This window comes from Sebastes fasciatus, chromosome 17 (assembly GCF_043250625.1).
Source record: "Sebastes fasciatus isolate fSebFas1 chromosome 17, fSebFas1.pri, whole genome shotgun sequence".
Lineage (NCBI taxonomy): Eukaryota > Metazoa > Chordata > Actinopteri > Perciformes > Sebastidae > Sebastes > Sebastes fasciatus.
Window position 1 is genome coordinate 32,113,484 of NC_133811.1, and position 7,500 is coordinate 32,120,983.

General features: G+C 50.5%; 1 protein-coding gene across 1 annotated transcript in view; it reads right to left on the reverse strand.

Annotated features, from left to right (window-relative positions):
• The window catches only part of LOC141754340 (homeobox protein MOX-2-like), a 258,572-nt gene extending 253,571 nt beyond the window's left edge, over positions 1 to 5,001 (reverse strand). Inside the window, exon 1 of the mRNA XM_074613338.1 lies at positions 4,900 to 5,001. The gene's annotated coding sequence lies outside the window, so the exon portion shown is untranslated. The remainder of the gene's footprint in view (positions 1 to 4,899) is intronic.
• Positions 5,002 to 7,500: the final 2,499 nt, after the last annotated feature.

Below are 7,500 nucleotides of genomic sequence, written 5' to 3' on the forward strand. Positions count from 1 at the left end.
CGTCAGGGACTCCTCCATCAGGGACTCCTCCATCAGGGACTCCTCCATCAGGGACTCCTCCATCAGGGACTCCTCCGCCAGGGACTCCTCAACCAGGGACTCCTCCACCAGGGACTCCTCAACCAGGGACTCCTCCATCAGGGACTCCTCCATCAGAGACTCCTCCATCAGGGACTCCTCCGTCAGGGACTCCTCCACCAGGGACTCCTCAACCAGGGACTCCTCAACCAGGGACTCCTCCATCAGGGACTCCTCCGTCAGGGACTCCTCCACCAGGGACTCCTCAACCAGGGACTCCTCAACCAGGGACTCCTCCATCAGGGACTCCTCCGTCAGGGACTCCTCCACCAGGGACTCCTCCACCAGGGACTCCTCAACCAGGGACTCCTCCATCAGGGACTCCTCCATCAGGGACTCCTCCGTCAGGGACTCCTCCACCAGGCACTCCTCAACCAGGGACTCCTCAACCAGGGACTCCTCCATCAGGGACTCCTCCGTCAGGGACTCCTCCACCAGGGACTCCTCAACCAGGGACTCCTCCATCAGGGACTCCTCCATCAGGGACTCCTCCATCAGGGACTCCTCCATCAGGGACTCCTCCGTCAGGGACTCCTCAACCAGGGACTCCTCCACCAGGGACTCCTCAACCAGGGACTCCTCCATCAGGGACTCCTCCATCAGGGACTCCTCCATCAGGGACTCCTCCATCAGCGACTCCTCCGTCAGGGACTCCTCCACCAGGGACTCCTCAACCAGGGACTCCTCAACCAGGGACTCCTCCGTCAGGGACTCCTCCATCAGGGACTCCTCAACCAGGGACTCCTCCACCAGGGACTCCTCCATCAGGGACTCCTCCATCAGGGACTCCTCCATCAGGGACTCCTCCATCAGGGACTCCTCCGTCAGGGACTCCTCCGTCAGGGACTCCTCCACCAGGGACTCCTCAACCAGGGACTCCTCCATCAGGGACTCCTCCATCAGGGACTCCTCCATCAGGGACTCCTCCATCAGGGACTCCTCCGTCAGGGACTCCTCAACCAGGGACTCCTCCACCAGGGACTCCTCAACCAGGGACTCCTCCATCAGGGACTCCTCCATCAGGGACTCCTCCATCAGGGACTCCTCCATCAGCGACTCCTCCGTCAGGGACTCCTCCACCAGGGACTCCTCAACCAGGGACTCCTCAACCAGGGACTCCTCCGTCAGGGACTCCTCCATCAGGGACTCCTCAACCAGGGACTCCTCCACCAGGGACTCCTCCATCAGGGACTCCTCCGTCAGGGACTCCTCCACCAGGGACTCCTCAACCAGGGACTCCTCCATCAGGGACTCCTCCATCAGGGACTCCTCCGTCAGGGACTCCTCCACCAGGGACTCCTCAACCAGGGACTCCTCCATCAGGGACTCCTCCATCAGGGACTCCTCCATCAGGGACTCCTCCATCAGGGACTCCTCAACCAGGGACTCCTCAACCAGGGACTCCTCAACCAGGGACTCCTCCATCAGGGACTCCTCAACCAGGGACTCCTCCATCAGGGACTCCTCCACCAGGGACTCCTCAACCAGGGACTCCTCAACCAGGGACTCCTCCATCAGGGACTCCTCCATCAGGGACTCCTCCATCAGGGACTCCTCCGTCAGGGACTCCTCCACCAGGGACTCCTCAACCAGGGACTCCTCAACCAGGGATTCCTCCATCAGGGACTCCGACGGTTCCATCCGGGTTTCAATGGATCGGACAATCGGCATTATTTCAAGTGATTGCCGCTAAACTGTTCTTAAAGTTAGACTCAGATTAGCTCCGTCAGGATGAGAGGACTGGTGAGTTCCATGGATAGGTGGAGGTTGTGTTCATCTTGAAACACGTCACATCCTAACAGACTGCTCATCAGAAGTAAGACGGACATTTTGGTGCCTTCAAATGAAAGTGGTGAGCTCGTGTTTACAACATGGGAAGTCGTGTACAGTACACGATATGCATGGCGTTCAAGTTGTTAAGTGGTGAGAACACCGCTGCTAAGCAACGGCAATAATAACGTTACTGTTGGCGTCTAGAAGCCACAGATGCTAACAAGCTAGCAAGCTAACAAGCTAACAAGTGGGTAACATAATGCAGTAAAAGACCCATCACTGATCAGGCTGCAGGTCCAGCTGGCCTAGATGTAGGACCAGTAGGCTCAGGAACTCTTTTGTTCCGACTGCCGTTGGTTTCCTAAAGCATGCCCTGTAATGTTGTATGTGGTAAGTCTTTTTGTATTTATTGTTTTAACAGGTTGTTTATTGTGTTACTGTATTTGTGTGATGTCTGTGTGGTGCTGCTGACTGGACAACAGATTGTCCTTAGGGGATAATAACGCTTTTCTTGACCTTGACCTCTGAAAGAGGAGCGTTAAAGAGCCGTCATCTGTAGCTGCTGTAATCCTGTAAAAACATCTACCAATCACTGCCTCGCGGTCCGCTCAGAAAGAACCAATCAGACGCCTCCCTGCTCGTACTCTACCCTTGGCGTGCACCGGCCTGAACTCAAAGCGTCGCCGCCGCCGCACGTTTCCTGCAGAATGGAAGAGAGAACTCAGCCCTGCAGCAGCACTGCTGCGGTTACTGGTCATCAGGTAGCGTTGAGTTGAGGTCGTCTCTCCGCTCTGTGGCGGTGAAGTAGTTACGATACAGCGGTGCTCGGTGATGCTACTTTCAAATTATGCTAGCTTTCCAACATCGTCCATCCTATCTTTAACTTATTATGCACTGAAAAATAACGTCCACAACTTCTTCAATTCTGTCAACATAAAAAAACACGTCTCAAGTCGTGAACTCGGAGATTTCAGAAACGTTCCACTTCCGAGGTCGAATACGACATGGGGGGGGGGCGGGGGGGGGGGCGTTCATATGGACCCAACTTGTAAACACGGTAAACACGACCGCATTTGAAGGCACCATTTGAGTATGTAATGCGTTCCAGCTGCATGGGTGCGTATGCAGATTTTATATATATATAGATATATATCCTGAATAAATATATATACATTACCAAGTGGCCATTTCCTGGCTCCCTTTTGCAGAATCAGAGCTTTTAGAGGATTTTCGTCGGCTGTCCTCATGAAGATAGACGGTCACAAAACACATTAACACACACACACTCAGTCACACAAACACACACACACACACACACACACACACGCAGCATAAGTATAAGCAAGGTTAATAGATGTCATGGAAACTCTATTCATTAGCCCTGGCACCTTGACATTGTGTTACTGAGCCATGAATAGACTGCTCTCAGTGCAGCAGGAGATCCAATCGCTCCCAGATAGGCTCTCAGCTCTGCCACTTCATATGTTATGATGCTTCAGTCACGTTTAAAGACTTCCTCTATTCCACAGATTCTCAAAAAAATGCGGATGGCATGTGTCTGACAACTTCCAATTTCCTTTAAAAGGCTGCAACTATTTATAAAACTTCCAGGCAGTCTCTCCTTGGCGTTTTAGACACAGCCTCCATTTCTCTGATGGATCGGCTGTCATATTCCGACAGTGCGGTGCTTCTTCCACTTTATGGACGTCTCTGTGCTCCTGACGGTGCACTGTGAGCTGTACTTCTTCTTCCTTATCATTACAGCGCCGTTTCCCAACCTCCTCCTACAAACAAACAAGCAGCGCAACTGAATAATCATGACTTTGGGAGGGTTGAACTCAGCTGATGGAGCTCATACGCCACGTAAAGTCATCATCATCATCACTCACTACCTCATCAAGAATGTTAATTAGGACTACTTCCATGTTTAGAGTTCCACAGGAGGGATATGCATGTTGCATGTTTGAGTGCAAGCAAATTACATTAAAGGGACTCTATGTAAGAATCAGAAATTGCTTGTTAACAGCGACACCTGTGGTCGTTAAATCAGCGTCCTGTTGCTAGGCAACAAAACTACGGTAACAGCCGCAGTCAGGTTTAGGAAACCCATCGTGGTCGGACTTTAAATAAGTACGTAAACTAAAACACCTACGTAGACAACGTAACATTGAATGTCTGAGCGTAGCATATTCACACAGATACATCTACAGTCAGTGCAAACTGCACGGCGTGAAATCACATCCCAAAAGCAACAACGGCGTTGTTAAAGCACGCAACATGACCCATAAAATGCTGTGTCATTCTCACGGTTCGTGTGCACAGGATCCGTTCTTTTCCACGCTTCCCATTCATTTTATATGTGAGCAGCCGTGCAGCAATGCATTCTGGTAGCGTGGCGGTGCGATTTGAGAAACGGAGCGTCACGACGGCCGTTCCTCATTTGCATAAAGATGAGGTCTAGGCTACTTTATGTAAATCACGTGCGTCCGACGCGACTCGCCGCCTCTCCAAACTCTCTAGAATCTTTTAAAATAAACGTTGATCTAAAATAAAGACAGATTCAGCTGCAGGATTATTTCTCTCCTCAGATGTTTTCAGAAACATCTCAGTGAACTATTATCGTGATTTAAGAGAAGAAAGTTTCCAAACGAGCCTCCATGTTGTTTCTGGTTTGAAAGCTGAGAGCAGCCAACGGAGGGAAAGAGTTCGTCCAATCAGGAGCCGATGTGTTGTGTCTAGTGCAGAGGTCAGCAACCTTTACTATCAAAGAAAACATCTGTCTGTAGCCGCAAAACGTGTGATCATTGTGATGAAGGTAACACAGTTTATAGTCTAAGTATATAGTATATCAGTCTAATGCAGTGAGGGCCAAAGAGACAATGTACTACGGAGTATTAGGGCCACATTGAGGGAAAACACATCTGAGATTTACACAATAAAGTCATAACTTTACGAGAAAAAAAGAAAACACGTAAATTTACTACTTTACTATTCTACTATTTACCGTCGTACCGTCGTACCATAGACCTACAACAATGATAAGTAAACATGAAAATAAATAAAAATGAAAATGTAAACAAAGAACAGTTATTCATTTCCATGTTTCTAACTCCACAGGGAGCCTCTGGAGAGGATCTGACGAGACGCAGGTTGCTGACCTCTGGTCTAGTGGCAGACCATCAAGCGACACGTCCTGTACCGTTATGGTTCTTTGGTGAGATACCGGGCTGGAACATCTCACTCCTGGACAGAAAGTAAATGAGTGTAATGTTTTCAACCATTTGAACTCTTCCTTTAATAAACGTTCCAGAGTAAAAGTGCTTCAGTGTTCCGGTGTGGCAGAGAGACCGTGTTCACCTGTAGGGGTCCCTACGGTATGCTTTCATTGTGCCTCTCTGCACGGCGGTGTGGGACGCCCGTAACAGAGGAGCTCAGTGTTGCTAGGCAGTTCACAACACATTTCTATTAAATCATATTTGTAGGAAGAAGTCAGTGTTTCCTTTCTCAGCGCCGTATAATAGAACATCCTCCTTATTTCACAGGAAATGGATGACGTGCAGCGTTGAGTTAATTTACCACGCACGGTGCAGATACGCCGCGCCGCTCTACCTGTTTTGATATCGATGTAAATGGCGTGTGTTTGAGGGCTTGAGGAAACATGATTTCTCCATACAATCTCTGGGCGTAACAGATGGATTTTCCCCCTGCAGGACGCTGAATGAAGAAAACGAACATTCAATATGTAATTACCTTCCATAGACGTCGTCACGCTGTTGTCAGGAATTCAATATGCACCCGTGACACCGCCGCTGGAACGGCACAGGAAATAAATGTTTGTTTGGCTTTGTGGAGGACGGCGAGGAGACACCTGGACCGTTCATCACGAGGAGCAGGTCCAGCCCCCCGACTGATCCGCCATGCAAACCACTTCCTGTCAAACAGCAAACACACACACACACACACACACACACACACACACACACACACACACACACACACACACACTCCCCCCCCCCAGCAGCTACGGCTCTATGTGCTGTTTCTAATGGCTGTGTGAGAATATAGGTTTTATTCTTATTAACTGCATGGGTGCAATTTATTCTGCTCTGAGGCGCTGGAGGTGGAGATGGAGGTGGTTGGGGAGGTGGAGGTGGAGGTGGAGCTGGTTGGGGAGGTGGAGGTGGTTGGGGAGGTGGAGGTGGTTGGGGAGGTGGAGGTGGAGGTGGAGGTGGTTGGGGAGGTGGAGCTGGTTGGGGAGGTGGTTGGGGAGGTGGAGGTGGAGGTGGTTGGGAGTGAGGTGGAGGTGGTTGGGGAGGTGGAGGTGATGGAGGTGGAGGTGGAGGTGGAGGTGGAGGTGGAGGTGGAGGTGGAGGTGGTTGGGGAGGTGTAGCTGGTTGGGGAGGTGGTTGGGGAGGTGGAGGTGGTTGGGGAGGTGGAGGTGGAGGTGGTTGGGAGTGAGGTGGAGGTGGTTGGGGAGGTGGAGGTGATGGAGATGGAGGTGGAGGTGGTTGGGGAGGTGGAGGTGGAGGTGGAGCTGGTTGGGAGTGATGGTGACTCTGGTCAGAGCTGATAGGCTGCTGCTGCTCACAACACCGGCCTGCTGGAGGGACCAGATTCACCAGGAAGACCATGTCCACCAGGTCAGACACACACAGACACACTCACTGGTATAATGATACCTGTGAGGACATCAGCTCCATTTCTACCAAAGCCTCCAACCTCAGGGGAGTGTTTCAGAGCTTTGCTCCACACGTTGGGATCCTTTAATCTGAAGCAGCTCCTCTCCCCACAATCTAACCTGGACATCACTCTCTGTTGTTCTGTATTTGTTGTCCTGGTTCCTACTAACCCGTACTAACCAGAGAGAAATGTCGTCCAATGACTATCTTTAAATGTTTGTTAGGTAGAACCAACCAGTCCAGAAGAACGCAAATCACATCTGTTCATGTTGAAGAGACGGAGCTCTCTAGTGGCCACAGGAACGACACCGAGAGCAGCGGAGGATGTCAGTAAAGAGCAGAGGGATGATCATTAATATAACCCTAATGACTATAGAACTCCTCCTGTATTCCAGTTGATCTGTTAAAGGTCCGTATCGTGCTCATCTTCTGGTTCATACTTGTTTTTATGTTTCTACTAGAACATGTTTACTTCAGTGTTTCAACCAGAGCAACGCAGCGCTGCTCCGGTTGTGGACGGGTGTCCACGGTGGAGTTATGAGCTGCTTCCTGGTAAATAACACTGAAGCTTCTGCTGCTACTACTACTACTGCTACTGCCACTGCTGCTGCTCCTCCTACTGCTACTGCTACTGCTCCTACTACTACTGCTACTACTACTGCTACTCCTCCTACTACTACTGCTACTACTACTGCTACTACTACTACTACTACTGCTACTGCTACTGCTACTACTACTACTGCTACTGCTACTGCTGCTCCTCCTACTGCTACTGCTACTGCTACTGCTCCTACTACTACTACTACTACTACTACTGCTACTGCCACTGCTGCTGCTCCTCCTACTGCTACTGCTACTGCTCCTACTACTACTGCTACTACTACTGCTACTCCTCCTACTACTACTGCTACTACTACTGCTACTACTACTACTACTACTGCTACTGCTACTGCTACTACTACTACTGCTA